General features: G+C 40.4%; 1 protein-coding gene across 1 annotated transcript in view; it reads left to right on the forward strand.

The window, feature by feature from the left end:
• Positions 1-394: 394 nt before the first annotated feature.
• ZNF366 (zinc finger protein 366) overlaps positions 395-22,526 on the forward strand; it is a 67,088-nt gene continuing 44,956 nt past the window's right edge. The window contains exon 1 of the mRNA XM_526899.6: positions 395-554. The gene's annotated coding sequence lies outside the window, so the exon portion shown is untranslated. The remainder of the gene's footprint in view (positions 555-22,526) is intronic.

Raw genomic sequence — 22,526 nt, forward strand, 5'->3', positions numbered from 1 at the left:
CTCTCCCTTGCTGTAAGTCGACATGACATGATTTGTTCCCTTTCGGCTGTGTCAGTTCTGCAAACCAGATACCAGAGGCTGCAGGCTCAGGAGAGCCTGCCTGTCTGGAACACCGTTTGTTTGGACAGGACAGGCCACTAAGGCGTTTCATCTCTTTAAAGCTCCCAGGGCAGAGAGCATATTTGAGGAATTCCTTTTTTCAAAGATTTCTTTTTTTTTTTTTTTTTGCCCCTTCCAACATTTTGTTTAAGAGAAAATGAGATGTCTATCTTCTGTTTCCTTATTTTTTTTCAGGAAAGCAAAGGGTTGTTGACTTCCTCCCTCTCCCCTCCCTTCCTTCCTTCTTCCCGAAGGTACTCATCTGAGAAAAAGAGAACGAAGTATTGTTCCTGTTCTCTTTCTTAAGTCATTCGAAACACTGTCCCTGCGAGTTCTTTAAGTTCCCTGCAATCTGTACACAAGAGAAAGAGGGAGAGAGAGAGGGAGAGAGACAGAGAGAGCAGGGATCAGGTAAAGGAGTGGGGCTGCTGCAGCCATTCAGACCTCAGGAGCTGGTAAGTTACCCATGCAATCATTTCTGCTTCCATTTCAAGGTTCCTGGGTGGATACTGCTGTGGGCATCTTCAACAGAAAATACCTTACTGGGAGTAGTCCTTAACCAAAGGGTATAAGTGATAGATGGCCCAGAATTTCAGCTAATACTTTTTTTTGGTAAGAGAATACTGATGCTTTGCAGAACTAAGGCTGGCAAAACTAGAAATAGAATTACATTGGGACTAAAGAGGACACTGTGTTAAATCTGAATTTTGGCACAGATCATGTGGCTGGGAGAACCAGGAGCCACTGGCGTGTGAGATGTGTCCCACTGGAGAATTTGCTCTTCCTCAGTACTGTGTCCTGGGAGCCTTATCAGGGTGTCTGTTAAGGACTGTGGTTTGCTCTGGGGTTTTTGTTAATACGTTACCTGGATTGAGGTGCCCTTCTCCTGTTCTTTTCTTTCCATTCAGCATCCCCCTAAAGGAGGATTGTTAATTGTTATATGATGGTTATTCTGCATCACTGAAGTAGAAGGGAAAGAGAGAAGGGAATGTCACTTGGAAATAGTTCTGCATGTGGGGAGCTTATGTGTTCAGGTTCCCCATGTGGGTTGAGTGTAAATTTATTATTCACTGTCAGTGGAAGATGTCATCTGCCACATGATAGAAGGCAAAGGTTTTGGGGCATATAGTTTTAGTTTTGGAAAACAATATGCAGCTAGAATGGGAGGATTAAGATGGATCATTTATGTCAGTAGGAGGGAAAAACTAAGTTACAGACGCAATTGAAAAGCATTCACCCAGTGCCTGGTTTTCCAAGCACCAAATAGGGCGTAGCAAGCTAGTCAAGCTAACATACACAACTAGTTTTTAAAAGTCTAACTTGCTTCAATTAAATTAGTCATAAAGGATAATGTTACCAGCACCTATCATCGCAAGCCATGAGGGAGCCGAAATCATGTTGTCAAAAATAGGTCAGCAAGGTCACTCTGAGAGACTCGTTATGTTTCCCAATATTAATACTTTAATTCAGAGAGATGCCGAATGGGTAAAAGCCAATGGCCAAGCATACTTTTTAAAAATATTCACTGCTATGAAATTTACTGATTGAAATCACCTGGGATGTGAAGAATAAGATAAAAATAGCTGGACTCTCATTTTAAAAATTAATTTGGCTAGACTATGCTTTAACCACATTCAAGTAATTAATCTTTATTCAAAATTGAACCATCGTCTTACTAAGGATGAGAAAACATGACAGAACTAGACTGTGATGTAGCTTTTGTTCCATTAGTCAGACCTCTTTTTTCTTCTCCTTTTTTCAAGGATTTTCTTTAGGAGCACCATAAAATGAGCAATGTAAAGCGTTTGCCAGCTTGCGGATGCAAAATTATTCTAATAACAATTGAAAGTGTTTTACTGCTACCCTACCACCTCCCCTAACTACTCCATTTCCATAGATCTTCAGATCAAAAGGTAGCTGGAATAGATTGTCGAGGGCATTATTGCATCATTTATCAGCAATTGTGGCCCCAGAAGAAAACGCAGGTCTGCGATCTTGACTTGCTCCTTTCAGTTTCATTTCTCTTGATAATGTATTGAATTTTGTGCTCAACTAAAACAACATCACAGAACACATTCTAGTTTTGTTTACTGAGTAAAAGCACCAGATGCAACACAATAGGAAACAAATGACAGCAGAGACATTTGTTAAAGACAAGGAAGGCAATTAAATTAAAGACAAGGAAAGCACAAGGTGGGTAGGCCAGTGGCTCAGAAAACAGCCCCACTGCTAGCATGACTATGGCTTGAGATTAAGAAGCTGAGGATATGCAGTTTTCTTTTAAAGAAAAAAGTGTATTCAATATTTCCATTTAAGTTGTTAAGTCATTGCTGTGAAAATATTTCTTTGATACTGGGGGAAATGAATTTTAGCTACCCGAAGAATAAAAGCCATCGATTAGTTTCATCGAAGTCACTACCACTCAATCTATCTTTACTCACTCAACTCCAAAGAGTGAGTTGGCATTTGTGGAAACTTCCAGTGTGTGATTCTTTGGGGGTCATCAGAGGCTCTTTTGTGATATCATTGGGGGAATTCCAGTTTGAAGTGATCCAGAATTTGAGACACACAGTATTTTATTCGTTAATTTCTGCCAAAACTGTACACATAACTAAATTACAGTTTCTTATACACATTTTAAATTATGTTAGGATGTGTGTCCTGTAGATCTGTGTGCTGGGATGTGAGTCAAATTAGAGTGAGTAGAGCACAGTCTCTGTTGTTGTACTACTTTTGGTTTGAATTTCAGCTTCGTTGCCTACTGTTTATGGGCCTCGGGGCAGGTACTTAACTGCTCTAAATCTCAGTGTCCCCAAATGTAAAATTGCACCAACATAATGGAGTTGTGAGAATTAAATACAACTATCGGCATAAAACACTTAACATAATGTTTGGCAAGTAGCAGGAGTCAATCAGTGTCAGTTATGTATTTTTTAAGGGTCATATATTAACACTGAAGAGTACTGTATTTTGTTAATACAGAGAACAGAATGAGTCTCCTATAATTTGTGTCATTATTCTTGCTTAATACTATACCAGGGATCTATCAGAGCAGATATTATTCCTCATAGCTTTAGAGTTGGGCACACACTGAGTGAAGATATTCTGAATTCTAAATTCTTATAAAATAAAAGAGTGTAGAGTTTAATGTATTGATATTCATCTTCACGAATGGCAGAAATGGCAGATTTAGCTTCACTGAATGCAGCTGTATTCAACACAGCTCAATGCAGGGGAAAGTTTGTCTTGGGATAAAAGTTTTCAACTTAGATGAACGTGCGAAGAGAGTTCAGTTATATTGTGGACATTTTATTCTCCCTTTCACCCACTTCCCCAACTGCTTGAGCTCTGTGTTATTGGTGACCTTTTCCCTGGTTGTGGAGGGCTGGAGACACTTTTTTTGGAGACCATCGTGGTTGTACCATGACTCAGCTAAAGAGGAAAGGACTTAAAGTGACACATTCTCCTCCTGCCCAGGGCTGAGCACACTTGGGGTTCTGTCTCCTCAAACATTGTAACAGTGAGCCACTCACCTTCACACAGAGAAACAGAACACTATATATCACCATGGGTGTGCGTGTGTGTGTGCACACGCGCGCATGTGTGTGCGCATGTGTGTGTGCGTGCATGTGTGTGTGCGTGTGTGCATGTGTGTGTGTGGTGCCTGATTGATCCAACTGCTATTTTTCTTTCACTCTAAACTTTAAAACCTGTGTGACCGTTAGTTTGTCAAGTAATAACGATACTTTTACTTAGTTAAATTTCTCTCCACTTTCCAAAAGCAAAACACACAACAGCAAGAATAACAAAAAATCTACCACCAATAACCAAAGCCATTCAGGTCCTTTTGTTAGACTGAGAGCTTGTGAAACAACAGAGACGTGTTTGGACACTTAACCTTAGGGACGAATCGAAGCTGAGTTGTTCTGCACTAACGTGTAAAAGGTGCCCTCTCCTGTGGCTTGGTGGAGTAGAAAAAGACCAGATTGGGAGTCAGAACACTGCTGTTCTCATCCAATCTCTGCATTTCCTATATGCATGACTTGACAGGTTGCTTTACTTGCTTGGATCTCAATTTTCTCATCTGTGAAATGACAAAATGGGATAAATAAGTAATTTTCGAGGTGTGTGTGTGTGTGTGTGTGTGTGTATTAAAATTCACCTACGGGCTTGTTTATAGTCTCCTCCTGCCCTGCCCACTTCATGGGATGATCTGTGAGACTCTTTTGCTGACATGCTGTGATTCTCTAAAACAGATGGTCAGTGTCTTGCTCCGTCTTCTTCTCGGTGGCATTAATATTAACTGTAAATGCTCGTTTTAAGAGCCATGCTTTTAAATGGAATTCCTATTCAGCACTGGATGTTCTCTCTAGAAGATAGTTCTGAGTATATCAAATGTTATTTTAGAAGCTATTAGTATTATGGAATAAGGAATGTCCTAGCCGGTTGAGCAATCTGATGATAATGATCAGTGTTCTAGAACCATATGTAAATCACAAGATCAATTACTTAGATCTGTAAACATTATAAATCAATATAAATAGCACTTTTTTTTTGAGACAGAGTCAGGCTCTGTCACCCAGGCTAGAGTACAGTGGCACAATCTTGGCTCACTGCAACCTCCGCCTCCCAGGTTCAAGTGATTCTCCTGTGTCAGCCTCCCGAGTAGCTGGGATTACAGCTGCCCGCCACCACGCCTGGCTAATTTTTTGTATTTTTAGTAGAGATGGGGATTCACCATGTTGGTCACACTGGTCTCGAACTCCTGACCTCAAGTGATCCACCTGCCTTGGCCTCCCAAAATGCTGGGATTACAGGCATGAGCTACTGCGCCCGGTGGAATAGCACTTTTTGATTTATCCATTTCTATATTATTTGCATCTTAGAGTGAGCATGTATTTGTTAATCAAGAAAAACACAGATACTAAGCTTTTTCTATTCCCTTTAAAAAATATTAGTAGATTCTATCTCATAAGGTTTTGTTTCTTATTTTTTTACAACGTGTGCTGTGATGAACCTATTTTACAAGTTAGATCCTTGCCCCTAATTTAATGGTGATGTAGAAAGGCAAAAAGATTGATAATGGTGTTTGAAAAATCAGCATTCATAGGTCATATTGTATGCTTCAATTATAATGAAAATATAAACCTTATAGAAAAAGTTGTTCTAATTTTCCTGATTGAGTTTTTACCTAAATCACTCATTTTTTTTTCTTACATGTTTATATGGATAATGAAATAAAGCAGCAATGGACACAGATCTCCCTCTGACAGGAACATAGAGACAGCAAATAATTTTAATGTGCACCCTCAGAAACAACTAGCCTAATGAAGGCTGTTCTTTTAGACTATTCAAAAACCAAATACATTTACATAAAACAATGGTATTTACATAAAAGAATAAGAACATGTCTTCATCCAGCATTATGTGTAATACATAAGTTCACAAGAAAGGAAGCAGCATGAGGATAGGGACTTTGTTTTGTCCACTGCTGTCTGCCCAGGGCCTACAACAGCACAGAGCCTGTCATAGATGCACAATAAATATTTGTTAAATAGATGAGTTAATGAATCAGTGGGCTGTAGAATGAAAGATGCTATCTTTATACAATGCCAAATGAAGCCATTAATTTGAAAAAAAGAGTTAGTCAAACTTTTTTGGAGTCTAGACAATGCCAAACTGCCAGCTTGATGGATTTATCCCTCACCTGAACTGACTGGAACTATATGGGCTTGTTCTGCTGTTGTGTGCATGGGGCTGCTACATGTGTATTAAAATGTCATCTTGGCAAGCACCCCCACCCATTTGTTCATGGGAAATTAACATTTATCAGATAGATACACAGAAAAGACTGTTGTTGCATTTTATTTTCCATTTATTTTCTGGGCAGATGACGGGTTTGCAAATTGTTTTTGGCGAGACAGAGAACGGTCATTTGTTTTTCCTTGACTAAAAGAGCTGTGAGCCAGGATCCAGCCTTGTAGGAAGTGTTCAGCTCTCTGGTTTGTTATAGGCAAAGGCTGTGAATCCAAGCTAAAGGAATGCCACTTGGGCTGAATTGACAAAACACCATGGGGTAAATTCAGGGACAGAAATGTGATACCCTTGCTGAGCACAATGCCCTTTCCTTTCTTTAATTCAAGCCAATTGAAGAAAGCCAAAACCACTGGATCGAGTCAGTTTTATACTTATTTGGCAAATTTAAAGTGGCAAATCTAAACATCTAGTAACAAAAGTTGGGATTTTGGATGATGCTTTTTACATTTAACAACATTGGGGTTCTAGGTGTCTGTTAATTGGAGTAGAAACTGAAAAGGCTCTCTCTATTAACATTGATAGAATCTCTCTTTAGTGTCAAGTACCAGGGCACACAAAGAGAATACTGGGCAATTCTCCTATATTCCTTTGATAGATTATGGCCCCACTCTGACCTCTTTCTGTGATGGCCACTGATACTAAATGGGAGAGTGATTTACCAACAACGGCACTGCCACCACCAGCGCCAACAATTATGGAGGAGTCATTACTAGGTTTGGGGCCTCCTCAGAACTTTAGATACTTCATTTCACTTACCCCATTCTCAAGTACGTGCCTTATTCTCCTCTTCTTAGAGCTGAAAAAAGGCACACCTTGTTTAACAGATAAACTACAGAAAGTATGTGATTTGCTCAAGGTCAGTAAATTAATGTTGCTTGTTTTCAGTTTCCTTATAAGGAAAAAGTGTCATCTGTAGCTAATAATTTCTTTAAAACAAATATGTATCCTTTAAGGTAGTAGCCTTCAAATGGGGTCCAAAGACCAACACCATGGCACCACCTAGAAGCTTGTTAGAAATGCAGAATCAATCCCAGCTCCACCGCAGATCTACTGAATCAGAATCAGCATTTTAACAAGATCTCCAAGTGACCAGTTGCACATTCAAGTCTGAGCAGCACTGCCTTATGGTTTTGAACTGTTGCACACAGATTGATCAGGGAATGTAGGACCCTATTCTAAGGAGTTACAAAGCCATTTGTTAACTTTGACCTTGTCCAAGACAACATACCTCCCTATTAAATAGTGGCATTACTGGACAAGTCTCCAATCTATTCAGCTCTGAGCAACAGTAGGCATGATTTCTGTGATTTTTCCCACGAAGTTAACTCCATATCATGGGATCCTAGCACTCTCAGAGAGGAAAGGTCGAGGGTATTATTTTCAGGTGCTTTCTGAGCACCAATCATCAGAGTTACCTGGGGCAGATTTCTAGGCCCTTCTCCAGATCTAACAAAGCTGAAGAGGGGACCAAGGCTCTGCTTATTATTCAAGCTGCTGGCTCAAGGTAAGGAAGCCCCCAGGGAGGGTAGTGATGAGTATTTCAGGGAGATTACCCTAAAAAATAGTTTAGCTTTTTTCAGTAGCTTGAAAAAAACATTTAAAACCATAGCGCACGCATTAGGGCACCGCGAGTTCTTCCAGGAAGAAAAGGTACTCTGCCGGTTTCTTCCTTTGAATGCTTGAGAATAAGGACGAGAAATCTAGCTGTCTGCCCTGTGTCTTCCTCAGGGAGAAAGGGAGGACCCGCTTCTCCAGCATCACAGCCAAAGAGGAGACGCCAGTCCACACGCCTCCCTCTTCCCAGTAAGAAAACTCTGTGGAAAGAATCCTTAGAGTTTCCTTTGCACTGGGGACTCACCGTTCTCTCTTGGAACAGAAATCAAGAGGAGACTATTGTTGGAGGGGTGGGGGAAGGAAGCAGCGCCGGAAGAGAGCGAGGGAGAGGACCGGAATCGCCTCTGGTTTGCTGAAGCCTGGACAAAATGGGGCCTCTGCCTGGATGGAGCCCATGGCATCTCTCCCGTGACTGAGGCCCTCTGGCCACCTTCCATGGAAAGTGCAGGGAGATGAGGAATTTCAGGTTTTCAGCGCTGTTTAATGGAACGCCTACCTCCCTAGTGTCCACCACTTGTTTCTTGCTGTTTTTCTAGTTCAGGCATTTTCTTTCCCACAGCACAGTGGAATTTCCTCCTCTCACCCCTACTTCCAGAGAACTTTTTCAGTTGTTTTTTTCTTTTTTAAGTACAAAGAAGGGTCTTCTAGCATTATCCTAAAAAGTCTAGATATTGAACATTTTTAGGGTACCAAAGAGTTCCATGCTTAATCTATAAAGGCGGGGTTGGTGACAGAGCGAGACTCCGTCTCAAAAAAAAAAAAAAAAAAAAAAAAAGGCAGGGTTCCTGAAGTGCTAGAATTTGAATTCTTAGGGTGAGGAATATGTGAAAAGTTCTGAAAGGTTGCCGGCAGGCATACCCAGAATCTCACCTCCTACCTGGCTTTTCAGAGATCTGGGCAAGGAGGGACTATTCCCAGCATCGTCTTTCTTGATATTCAGGAAACAATCAGTGGTGCAGCAGGCAAGCAGGCGTTTCCTCCAACATGGTCTGCAGCCCTCCTAGCACCCAGTGATTTCATGGCACAATCACCTGTCTCTGGCTGGGGAGAAGTCTCCAGGGGCAGAGAGTTCTTCTGGTGGCAGCCTGGGCCCCAGATCTAAATGGGGATGTTTGTGAAGGAATAGAGACACCGGTTTTGTGGGTAACAAAGTTCTGCTCAAAACTGCATCATTTTGCAGAAGGCAGTCCCATTCCATGTGTCTTCACATCCTCCATATGTTCAGACACATCCCACTATTTAGAATGACTGACATTGGCTCTTTTCCCCCTTGAGTCTCCTAGGAGAGAAATTTCAGCATCACATCTTTAATACATGCAGTTGGGAAGGACATTTAATGGTGAGAAAATCCCATTTCAGAAGGATTAGGACATAAAATGCCAAATGTATTTGCTCTTCAAGCAATATGGATATTTTGGGAGGAGCAGTGGCTTGCTGAAGTGCTATCGCTAGGTACATGGTACATGTACCTTACACTTGTGTATACATACACACACTGCCTACCCAAAATCATTGGTTCTTATAAAAGATTATGAGCCAATGGGTTAGCCCCAAATTGTTTGACTCAAGAATGTAGTATCTGATGTTCAATCTCTTAAACTTCCAAACAGATTTACTGTCCTAATTATATTTTTCTTAGTGATGTTAAAAAGAGTTTGAATATTGTTAGCTAGTGGGGGCAGGGAGAAAATGAGAGAAGATTTAAGTGTTACTACTAGCAATTCATAAAGCACTTCATTCACTTACTGTGTGTTGTTTTGAGAATGTGAGTAACGCAGGAAAGAATGCTACTTGGAGTCAGAGAATAGAGGATTGAGTGTGTGTACTGACACATGAATGGATGGCAGATCAGTGAACTAAAATGCATATGGGAATTTAGTACATGATAAAAATAACATGTATATATCAGCAGAGAAAGTTGAATTATGTAATTAATGAGATTGGGACAACTGGGTAGCTATTTGGGAAAAAAATAAACTTATATTCCTACTTGATTTTTTAAATTAAAATAAATTCCAGATAGATGAAAGACTTAAAATGTTAAAAATAAAAATATACTGTGAACTTAAAATTTTGCTTTAAAAAGTCTTAAAGAAAACATAACAACTGTAGAGATATTTTTTTTTCGAATAGCAGAGTAGGAAGGGCCTTTCTAGTTTTACGCAGAGGCCTTAACATTTATCATGCATTTTATTGCATTACAATAAAAAGCTTCTGCAGGGCCAAAACTCAATAAACAAAGCCAAAAGACAAACAAAAAACGGAGGAAGCATTTGCAACATGTATCACAAAGAGCTTAGTATAAACAGAAAAATGAGCAAATGACATGAAACACATACTTCACATAAAATGAAATATAGTTGGCTTATAAACATGCACAAAATAAAAGATATTTTAATTCATAATAAGAAGATGCAAATTAAAACTATGAGATACCAATTTTTATTTACTTGATCGGCAAAGATGAAACATTTGTTAGCACACTTGTCTCTGGGGTTCTGGAGAGAGCTCTCAGATATTTCTGGTGTAACTGAATTAGCAGAACATCTACAGACAGCAATTTGTGAATGTCTATCAAAATGTAACATTGACTCCTCTTGAATTTATCCTATATAAATAAGATGTAAAAAGACATACCTACAATGCAATGTATCTGCCACAGCATTATTTGGACAGAAAATAATTAGAAATAGCACAATTGTCCATTAATAACAGACTGGTTAAATTAGTACAGGGCATCTGTACAATGGAATATTGTGCAGACCTACTAAATGAGGGAACATAATAGAGTCCAGAAATGGACTCTCGGTATATGTTCAATTGATTTGACAAAGGTGTCAATGAGGGGAAAATAGTCTTTTAAACAAATGGTACTGAAACGATTCCATATCTATAACAAAAGAAAAAATGAACTTTGGCTCTTATCTCACACTATACACATGTTTTAACTTGGAGTAGATCATAGGCCTGAATGTAAGAGTTAGAACTTTAACAATTCTATAGGGAAACACAGGAGAAAATCTTTGTAACTTTGGCTTAGGCAAAGATTTCTTAGTTATGACGCAAAACATGAAATACATGAAAACACTGATAAATTAGACTTTATCAAAATTAAAGACTTTTGCTCTTCAAGAAAAAGATACCGTTATAAAAATAAAAAGACAAGTGGCAAACTAGGAGAAAATATTTGTGAAACATATCTGATAAAGGACTTGTTTTAAGAATATCTGATAAAGGACTTGTTTTATACATATTTTAAAACTCTTAAAATAAGGGAAACAACCCAATTTAAAAATGGACACAAATTTTGAATAAATACTTAAAAAAGATATAGAAATGGCAAATCAGCACATCAAAGATACACAATATTGTTAGATTATGAAAATGCAAACTAAAACCATGATGAGATATCACTACACACCCAGTAAAATGTCTAAAACCAAAAAGATGGAAAATATGAAGTATTGGTAAGGACGTGGAGAAACTGAAATTCCCATATGTTGCTGGCAGGAATGTAAAAGGGTACTACCTCTTTGCGAAACAGTTTGGTAGTTTCTTAAAAAGTTAAATATATGCTTACCATGCAACCCAGCCATTTTACTCCTGGGTAACTACCCTCAAAAACTGAAATCATATGTTCCCATGAAGACTTGCACGCAATGTTCACTGCAGCATTATTCATAATGCCCCCAACTGGAAACAATCCAAAGGCTCATAAATTGGTGAGTGGATAAGCAAAAGTTGGTTTATCTATGCAATGGAATACTACTCAACAATAAAAAGGAACTATTGACATATGAAACAATGGATGAATCTCAAAATCATCACACTGAGAGAAAGAAGCCAGACACAATATTATTAAAGGAACCAGACACACAGTAAATATCAAATGATTTTGTTTATAAGAAATTTCTAAAAGCACAAAACTATAGAGACAGAAAATAGATTGGTGGTTTCCTGGGGCCAGGGGTGGGAGCAAGATCGGCTGCTAATGGACATAATGGAACTTACTGGAGTGATGAAATTATTCCAAAGTTGGATTTTTTGATGGTTGCACAACTGTATAAATTTTCTAAAACACATCGCACTGCATATTTTAAAACACATGAATTGTATATCATGTAAATTATACCTCAATAAAGCTCTTTAGCTTGAAAAAAAATGAGGCAGCTTTATAAGTTCTGATAAGGGAGCAATCTCCAACCTGTATAGTTAAGTAAAAAGGCCAAGGTACTTTAATTCTATAGAGTGCTATCATTTTTGTAAAAAAAAAGTGTATTTTTCATATGTGTAGAATATCTCCAGAAAGATACAATAGACTGGCTAATAGAATTTGCCTTTGGACAGGGGAGTAGGATGGCTGGAAGACAGGGATGTAAGGAAACATTTAACTGTATTTCCTTTTTGTACCAGGGTGGGGTGGGGTGGTTGAGACCCAGGTCAGCCATACCAGCTCTTTTATAGTGGGCAAATGTCTGAGCCTTTGTTGTCTCATCTGTAAAGTAAAGTTGATCTTTAAAGATACTTCTGATTTTAAGTACCATGCTATGAGAATTTCTTTAAGGATGAGCATCTCTCGCCTGCCGACATTCCTCTTGTTCTTTCCCTGCCAGCATGTCACCAAATGCCACGTATAAAATCACAACCAACGGCTTTGTTCCTTTCCATTCAGTTGCCTCTCAGTTTATTGGGACCATGTTCCCTTGTCAAATATGTAAAATATGTCAACCACGGTGAAACGGCAGCCTAGAAAGCTAGGGGCAAACACACAAGACGGTATACAGGAGCAGTTACAACCACGTCCTAGGGGCAGCTGCTTGAGATGAAACCCCAGCCACCTTGCTTGCTAACAGCATGACCATGGGGAGTTCACCTGTGCAGTTTCTTCATCTGTATGACAGGTATAAAATAGCATCCCCTCTTTGGGTAGGAATTAAGAGTGATAATTCATGTAATTAGTAATATTCAATAAACGATTAGCCCCTTTTAATTATTAATCTGAACTCCCCTACTCATGGGACCAGGAGCTTTCCTGGGAGTGGGGAAAAGAAAGGCGTGTAAGTTAACAGGTTGTATATTCTTTACCACTGTGAACTGGGAGCCCTGGCAGTGATGAAATGGCTTATTTTTTCATGCCACAACCCAAAGGGAGAGGCTGGAGTAAATTATGCTCCCCACAAGCCAACATCAATGAGGGAAACTTCCTCAAGAAACTTCTTCCAAGATTCCATCCCCTGGAGTCAGTTTCATCCTGAAAATGTGAAGGCAAGCTGTAAAACTACAAGATTGTGACATTATGCGGGGGGTTGAGCCAGTTAAGTTACAGTGAGTTTCAGTTTACATGATAAATGTGCCTTAAATTACATTTGGATTAGAATATTATTAAATATTAATATGGGGACAATTGCATAACCTCCTTGCCATAGCAGTCATTCGGCAAAAATGAGTTGCTGCTTCAAATCAAACGAAACCAAACCAAACACCTCTAATTACCATGATATGTGCACGCCCCTGTTTCCCAACTTCAGTCTCAGTGCAGAAGCAAGGGTTTTATCTAAATCCAGACAATTATCTGTGAATCCCTGTAACTTCAAGTGTCTCAGTCATGGATAGTAGCCCTCCTGACACCAAAAAAAAAAAAAAAAAAAAAATCTCTGACAGCTTTTAAAGGAGCTGAATTTCCCCTGTGTGTATAAGGTGATAGCAGACCCCTTTTCATGATCAGATCACATTTTAGAACTGGATTCTAGAAGGCACAGCTCAGTTTAGTGGTTGCTCTGCTTAATAATTCTTTCATGTCTGTCTGCTCTTCTTAACTACATCAGGACTGTATTTGTCAGGAACTGTATTTTAAATGATGTTTGTACTTTCTAGGACAAGAGGCCCTCCAAATTCTTGCTGGTCTCACATTAATTCTCTCAGATTCTTTGAAGAAATAACAGCTCTTATTATCCCTACCTTAGAGATGAGGAAACTACAGCTCAGACAGAGTAAAGGATTCGGCTGAAGTCCTATAGCTCCACGGATCTTCAGGGTAATGTAGAGTTATTGCAAAGAGTCTGTATGTAGATGTCAAGTGCTTAATGTTTTTGGACTGACTAAATAGTATTTAGTCATATGTTATAGTATATGTTATGTTATGGTTATGTTACAGTAATTAACTCATTCATTGATTAAATTTTAAGGCTGGGTGTAGTGGCTCACTCCTGTAATCCCAGAACTTTGGGAGGCCGAGGTGGGCAGATCACAAGGTCAGGAGTTCGAGACTGGCCTGGCCAATATGGTGAAACCCCACCTCTACTAAAAATACAAAAAAAAAAAAAAAAAAAAAAAAAAAAAGCTGGGCATGGTGGCTCACGCCTGTAATCCCAACTACTTGGGAGGCTGAGGCAGAGGAATTGCTTGAACCCAGGAGGCAGAGGTTGCAGTGAGCTGAGGTCATGCCACTGAACTCCAGCATGGGCAACAGAGCAAGACTCCGCCTCAAGAAAAAAAGAAAAAAAATGTTTAATGTTACTGAATTCAAAATAGCTTTTATTTTGTATTTTTCTAACTTATTAGTAATGTGCAAAATGGGTTTATTTTTAAACTTACAAGAGGTCCTTGATCTGAGAAGTCTGGAATCCGCTGAAGTAGACCAAAGCAAGGGCTCACTAACAAGTTGCAGAAGGTGTGTTTTGAAGAATCTAGGTCTTCTGATAGCAAAGAACATTTTTATTCTTCAATTGCTACCTATAATAGGTTTGCATACTTGATCAAAGTCTAGAAAATGCTTGGAAGTATTGATCATCATTGTTAAATTTCTTCCTTCATCTAACAACTATCTCCCAAAAAATTTCTAATTCTTTCCTTTATTATCTGTGTGACCTTGGGAAATTTGCTTAACTTATTTGTGTCCTAGTTTCCTCATTGACAAGATAAGGAGAACAGCAATACCTACCTCAGAGGGTGCTGTGATGATCACATGAGTTAATGCCTATGATGTCTTTAGCACATTCTTGTCACATAGGAAATACTCAGCAAATGTGATTGTTGCTGAATACTTGAGACTGTTTTTGACACATAGTTGGGGCTCAATAGACATTTTTGGAATGCATTAGTGAGTAAATGAAAATGTGAAGTAGGAATAAGGGCAGTTCTATATATATAATTTTCTAGTTACATTTCCTTGGTCACAGGCAGGCAATTAGGAGAGTTGCTTTTGTGCAGAGGCTACATTTGGGGAATATTCATTTTGGTGAGCTCAAGCTAGAGAGCTGATGATGTTTCTATATTTTCTGGCCCAGCAGACTTTACAGGTTTATCAGCTTTATCTGCTAGATGTATCACAACATGCATTTAAGGGATCAGGCGGGAAGAATTTGGGCTTGGAACTGATGTGAAGTAAAGGCTTTATTCCTCATTAAAAACTGTCAGAGGAAACAAGGCCATTAGACCCTCTAAATGGGAGAAGAGAAGCGATGCTTTCTTGCCACAAACCAGAATGCTGAGGACCACAGCTGTAAGAAGGTCAAAGGAAGTTAGAATGAACTTTCATAGCAGGCTCAATGTTTAGCTAGCTTAAAATTTTGCTTTCAGATCATCTCAGGGATGGCTATTCGGTTTACTACATAAACAACCTTCTAGCCTTATAGAAACAGTTGTTTTTGCTTTTGTTTTGTTTTTGTGAGGTTTTGAAGATAGGAGAAAAGAACCTATTGCTTGACTTTAAAAGATGAGCTGTCCTGAGTTTCAGCACTGGCTGACATGGTTGGTTTTTGTTGTTGTTGTTGTTGTTTGTTTGTTTGTTGTTTAGCAAAGGTATTTCCCACATGGGCCAATGAAGAAAAAATTAGTTTCTCAGACTCCACTGCTTTTTCCAAGACTAGGCAATAATCAGATGACAGGTCATAGTGATGATAGCAGCTAGTGCTCCTTGGCACTCCATGCTGGGGAGGCCCTGTGCTGATGTTACAGGCACTAAAGTAAGACCCATTTTCTGCCTTACAGAACTTTCTTGGCATAGTTACAATAAGGGACATTAATATGCTTCCCTGTCACCTATATTCACTGGCCCCATGTCTACCCACTGGGATCAAATGAAACAAATCAAGTTCTTTCAAGTGTAAGCTCTTTGAAGTATTTAAACATAAGCTATCAAGAACCCAGGTCTCCAACACACTTCCTTATTAACATACTAGGGAACTCCAGCCATCTAAGTAAGGTATGGTTTTATGTCTCCTCACCAGTAGGTCACGTTGCTTTGCACACTCTCTAATTTGTTCCTGTCCGTATGTTTGACCTAGAACACTCCTCCACCACCACCATCCCAGGGGTTTTGGCCAGTACACAGTAGAGCTGGGCTCTCCAGGGCCAATATTCAATATTCAGAGTCATAGCAACTGCTGGAATTCTTCCTCAAAAAGCCCAGGTGAAGGGACCTTGAGTAAATAAATAAGAAACTTGAAATAAAATGATTGATTTTCTTTATTATATTTTTAGATCCCCAGCCCTAATCTTGTCTCAGGTCTTCCTCCTTTCTCTGTAGAACCATGAGAATATCTTCTTACCAGTGTTGTTAGGAAAACCAAATACTAGTATAATTGCCATTTATTAAGTGTCTTTTTCTGGTATCAGGCGCTTTAATTTATTATTTTATGAAATCTTATAATAACCAGGCAAGTTGGGTTATTAGTGTTTTTTATCCCCATTTTCCATAGGAGGAAACTGTGGCTTAGAGATTAAGTAACTTGCCACAGTTCTAGAATTCAAACCTGGGGCTGCCTGACTCCCAAGCTTCTGCTCCTTCTCACAAATCACTCAGTGTATCTGTGATATATTAATAACATACTGGGACACACTTAGTACTTTGGCTGGCCATGCTAGGTGCTCAATAATTGTTAGTTTCCCTTTTTCTCATCATCCTTCTTCTTCTCCCAAATAATCACATGCAACCTAAAAATGAGGAAGAGGGCTTAGAGTGGACAAAACTGTGTGCCAGGTTCCCAGAGTTGTCAGATAAAATGAATTCTGCAATGACGTGTCTTTGGCCACGTACACCCCTTTTGTGGGACTGTGGGCCAGCTCTACATCTATTAACATGTACTAGGCCAACTTGCTTACTATCAAGGAATGTCTAGGAGTTCTTTCTAACCAATCCCTAACCCATATAGTTTCTCCTTATTTCTTCAAATAATTATATGCACTCCCTAAACCATTCCATTAAATCCAGTGACTTTTGAGATCTCCACAGCAACTCAGAGCTGACCCTGTCTTCTTCGGACTCAGAGTCCACAGGTCAGGGAAAGATGTAGACAGCACATGCCATCAGGGAGAAGAGGGTCTCAGGGCAGGTTTCTTTTTGGCTCCTACCATTGCTGGGGTTCTTTGCACTCCTCTGAGAGCTGTGTACTATGTTACTTACAGCAACTATCATGCTCAAGTTCAGTAGTTCTCAACTGGGAGCAGTCTAATGCCTACAGAGGCATTTGGAAATAGGGAGGATCTTTCTGGTTATCACAATTACTAAGGGGCACTTTTGGCATCTGGTAGCTGGGGGTGGGCAGGGATGTTAAAATTCTGCAATGCACACAACAGTCTGGCATGACGAAAAATAGACCCCAAATAGCAATGCCGTTGCCCCCATTGAGAAGGCCAGGGCCACCACTGTCTTCTTGCCATTGTCCCTCCATGCCCAGCACAGTGCCCATGCCTCCACAAAAGCTAAGTACAAATCTCATGAATGAATGCTCTCCTTGGTACCTTGCCATCTTTCAGCATGTCTCCTCTCCCAGGGGAGCTGTCCTGCTCGCCTCTCATTTCTGGAACTGACTTCAAAAGTGGAGGCTTTATTCAGCTCTATCTCATCTGTTTTCCATTCGTTTTTCCTTCCCTTATTCTCAAAATTTTCAAAATTTACCTTCTAAATTGATCAATTATGATTTACCCTTTGAGTAAAACTCAAAGACGTGGTTTTCTAGAGTAATTTTAGGTAGGAGCTTTTATCTCCACAGTAGATGTAAACACTCCAAAAAGGTATTATGTTGATGGCCTAATTGACTAGGTTATTAAATGATTAAGTGATTTGGCCAAAGCAGCAACATTGGCCCTGTTGACTTCCCTTCTCTGACCCTTGAAGCTACTCTTGAAGCCTGGAACTTGTGGAGGAAGGGAAGGGAGTCTTAAGGAGTCAGCAAGGAGGAAGCTCAAGCTCAAGCTTTAACCTCTTCATCATTCCTGCTGAAATGTCAGAAAAGCTGGTACTAAGCAGATCAAGGACTGCAGCTCCCTCCAGACAGATAACCTGCTAGAAGAGAGTCAGAAATGTGTCCCCATGAGATGCCTGTATCCTGATTCCAGTTAAGTGATAGCAGCATGATGCTACTGCATTGTGGAGCATTATCTGTGGTTGGAAATTTTCAGAGGTCATGGGTTTTACTTTCTGGCTGATTCCCTTGAGAAGACCCTTAGCTCTTTTCTTCTTGTAAATTTCAGAGAGAAGGTTCTCTTCCCATGGTGGGAATTCCCAACTCTGCTCCATTCAGGGGCTCTCCCATTTTCTTAAATGGTATTAGGGAATACTTTTAAAGGTCTTAAAACAAAGTTCATTCTCATTCTTCTCAAATTGAAAACAACTTTCTGAAGGGTAGCAAAGCTCAGGGCTGGTAAGTGTGGGCTGGGAAAAATCGTGGAGCAGAGAAATTTGGTAAGAGGGGAAAGAACAAACATTTACTTAGCACTTGCCATGTGCCTTGCACATTACCTATTAGGTACATTATTTAATCTTCCTCCAGCTCCATGAAGAAATATATTAGTCAGGATGGATGAGGTTATGCTCCAATAACAAACAACCCCTAAATCTCCCGGCTTTAAAAAAAAGAAAGAATACAAGAATATATGCCTTACTTGTATTACATATCCACTATATAAATCCAGGTCATCTTACCTTTAGGCCCTAGACTGACAGAGTAACTGTTATCTGAAATGTTTCAGGTTGCTATGGCAGACAGACAGAAAATAATATGAAATTGTGGACTATTTCTTTTTTTTTTCTTAATTTCTTTTTGAGATGGGGTCTTGTTGTGTTGCTTAGGCTGGTCTTGAGCTCCTGGGCTCAAGTGATCCACCCACCTTGGCCTCCCAAAGGGCTGGGATTACAGGCATGAGCCACCACATCTGGCCAGAACTGTGGGCTATTTCTTAAAGATTCCACAAGGAAATGACACATGTCATTTGTGCTCATGTGCTCACATTTTATTACACAAAGCAAGTCATGTGCCATGCCCACCTATAAAGGGATAGGAAAATGCAATACAACCATGTGCCCAAAAAAAGAGCTAGAAATATTTCATGAATAAAGTATTATTGTCTCTGTTTTATAGCTGAGGAACTGAGGCTTAGGGAAGTTAGGAAGTGATGGAGCTGGCTTTCAAGGCCAGGTTTTGTGATGTCAGCTTCTGAGCTCTTTGCTCTCCTATAGTGGGTGCATTTCACAAGCATGTTCCATACATGGTACCCAACCTCTTCTCCAAATGCGGTTTCTGGGCTAAGGTGTTCTTGGGGCTTAAGGGGGTATGCACATGCCCCAGATGTGGACAGGTTAAAACAAAATCTAAATCACTGTGGCTCAGCTATTATTTTGTTTTACCCACTTCAATTCTCCTTCAAGGGATTCAACACATTCGATGTGAAATCATATGAGAAGAAGTGGTATCTTTGAACACATGCTAGATTTTTCTTTTTAATCCTAGTTTCAAGTGTCATAGATTTCCTTGCTTATTACTTTTATTTGTTAAATAATAAGAAAAGAGTTACTCTGCTCTTACTTTGGTAAGGCTGCTGCCTGGTGGATGTTCATAATCCAGGGAAAAGAATGTTCCCAAATTCCCTCTATTTTTTTCACCCAAAACAGTCTCCAGGAAAAAAAATCTTTGTTCAAAGGAGCAATAAAATAACAATACTTAAAGACTGATTCCACCAGCCCTTAGAAAATCAATTCCAGCATTTCTTCCTCCTGGAACCCAGAGGAAACACCCTGCTATGTAAGTTCTTTTTTTGTTTTTTCTTTCAGATGGGGTCTCACTCTGTCGTTACCCAGGCTGGAGTGCAATGACGCAATCTTGGCTCACTTCAACCTCTGCCTCCTGGGTTCAGGCGATTCTCTCCCCTCAGCCTCCCCAGTAGCTGGGACTATAGGTGTGCATGACCACACCTGGCTAATTTTTTTGTATTTTTAGTAGAGAGGGGGTTTTACCATGTTGGCCAGGCTGGTCTCGAACTCCTGACCTCAAGTGATCCACCCACCTCAGCTTCCCAAAGCACTGGGATTACAGCTGTGAGCCACCGCACCCAGTACCCTGTTATGTCAGTTCTTCTCAGACTTTCCTGTTTCTAATGGGGGAGAAAAATATGAGGAAGAAATCCTAAGCAGTCTGCCACAGGTAGAATTTCAGACTTTAACCTGTCCTGGTATTTTGCATTTTGCAAAATACCCATATTTGTCCACTACTACATAGGCCAAAAGATACACTAACTTATTCTGTGGTTTCCACCACACCTAGGAACTTGAGCTTAAGCCTTCCCCATCTTTTAACAGCAATATGCTTATCTGAAAGTGGGTCCCTGAGGGAGAGGGACAAGGGTTGCTGTCAGGCTAGGGGCATGGTAGTTGACCCTTGGCAGCTAGAGTATCCCAGAAGCCAAAGAGGATGAAGGAAAAGAGGAGGAGGGAGAGAGGAGGGGAGAAGAAGGACTGTGAAATGATATCAGAAGACTAGGAAGAACCCCAAATATGGCCTTAAAAGGCATATGGAAATGACTTGGAATCAAATTACTGAAAACATAGTTGTTAGGGGACTACATTTTTTATTCATTATATTTTTCTGATTCATTAAAAAAGACAAAGTACTTTGTTTAGAGCAAAGCAGGTTTTAGCCTGAGGCAAATTGTTTAACCTTGCTGGGGTCCAATCCATAAAGCACGAGCTCAAGCACTGCTCAGCCTAATGAGGTGTAAAGTTTGCAAAACTCTTTGAAGACAGAGAGCTCAATTTCAGTATTATGCATTATTGAATAAAATGCCAGTTTAGGAAGGAAACTCTCCGGTAGCATTATATATGCCTAAACTGGTAGCCAACCGGAAGAGCTGGTTGTCAAAGCTTCATGACAGAAAGAACCTAATTGTTGATCACTTAAAATGGAAAATAAGAATCCGGGCGTAGTGGCTCATGCCTGTAATCCCAGCACTTTGGGAGGCCGAGGCGGGTGGATCACAAGGTCAGGAGTTCAAGATCAGTCTGGCCAACATGGTGAAACCCCGTCTCTACTAAAATACAAAAAGGAGCCAGGCATGGTGGCAAGCGCCTGTAATCCCAGCTACTCAAGAGGCTGAGGCAGGAAAATCGCTTGAACCCGGGATGCGGAGGTTGCAGTGAGCCCAGATCAGAGGCCATTGCACTCCAGCCTGGGTGACAGAGTGACTCCATCTAAAAAAAAAAAAAAAGGAAAATAAAAGAACAAAGAAATAAACCAGGCAGTAACAAATGGCATGCACCATTACAGCACTGGCTTGGTTCAGAGACAGATTCCTGAGCTAAAGAAGGCCTAATTTACTGGAATGGAAAAATATAAGGCCAGGAAATTGCTCAGAGGTCTCCTGTCCTTTCCTGTACACATGGGATGCACTATGTGTTGGCTACTGTTTTGGATCAGAATCTCAGTTTTAGAAATAGCCCGAGTCTGTCCTTGGGAAGGGAGAGAATGTTGTGGTATATTTGTGTGTGGTGGTGTAGGGCAGGGGAGGTACACAGGATGTTGGGAGGAGCCAGTTAGACCCTCCCTGAATCCAAACTGTTTCCTTGGGCCTCACAGTCATCAGAACTGAGCTGTAAGATTGGGCAGCCAATCTGAATGCAAGGAGCCTCCAAGTCTCCTGAACTAGCACCAAGGTAGAGCTGAGTTGGTCCCACTGACAGCACAGGCCAATTCTGCATGTTCAAGCCCAATGGCTGGTCTCAAGTCTGCCTATTTTTCAGGTGCATAGGCTAAGCTTTAGTCTCACAGTCAACAGATATTTACCAGGCAACAACCTCTCATGAAACATTATTTTAGGCAGTAGGAATATATAAGGAAACAAAAGACAAACATTCCTGTGTACACAGAGTTGCATTCTAGTGGAGGAAAATGAACAATGACTAAAGTAAGGTGCACAGTGTGTTAGAAGATATGGAGAAAAATTAAGTCAGGAAGGAGAGAGAATACGGAGTGCTTGGCAGCCAGAGTTTGGGTGGCCTCACTTCAGACACAGTATTGAGCAAAAACTTGAAGGAAGCAAAAGAGGCATGTGGGTATCTGGGGGAAGAGCTGTCCAGGCAGAAAGAACAGCAAGTGAAAGGCCCTGGGGTAGGAGAATGCCTGGTGTGTGCCAGGAACAACCAGAGGCTGGAGAGTGGGAGTGGAAGAAGCAAGTGAGCAGGTGGTAGGGCATGAGATCATAGGACTAACAGGGAGAAACTTCATGTAGAGACTTGTAGGCCACGGCGCGGACTGTGGCTTTTACTCTGAAATAGATGGAAAATCACTAGAGAGTTTTGAGCAGGGGAATGACAAGATCTGATTTACATTTTAATAGAACCTGCCTGACTATTGTGTTGAGCAGACAGGAGCCCAAGGGAGAAGACAGGAGAAGAGTCAGGAGGCTGTTACAATGATCCTGGAAGGAACCTCTGGCGGCCTGACCAGGATAGAGGCAGTGGAAGTGGTGAGAAGTGCTTGGATTCTAGACAGACATTGAAAATGGAGCCCATAGGATTTGCTAATTCATATACCAGGTTACTCAGGTGGCCTGTCCAAGAACACATTAGTGAACTGGGAAGAGGTAATAAAGAAGGAAGGGACACAGCTAGAGCAGGCAGGATTCCAGTTGTTCTTCCTTTGTTCCTTTCTTTAACTGAGGGTCTGTTATAGGGCAGGCACAATAGTGACTGTGAACTAACAGGATCCCTGACCTCATGGAGCAAA

Source organism: Pan troglodytes, chromosome 4, assembly GCF_028858775.2.
Source record: "Pan troglodytes isolate AG18354 chromosome 4, NHGRI_mPanTro3-v2.0_pri, whole genome shotgun sequence".
Lineage (NCBI taxonomy): Eukaryota > Metazoa > Chordata > Mammalia > Primates > Hominidae > Pan > Pan troglodytes.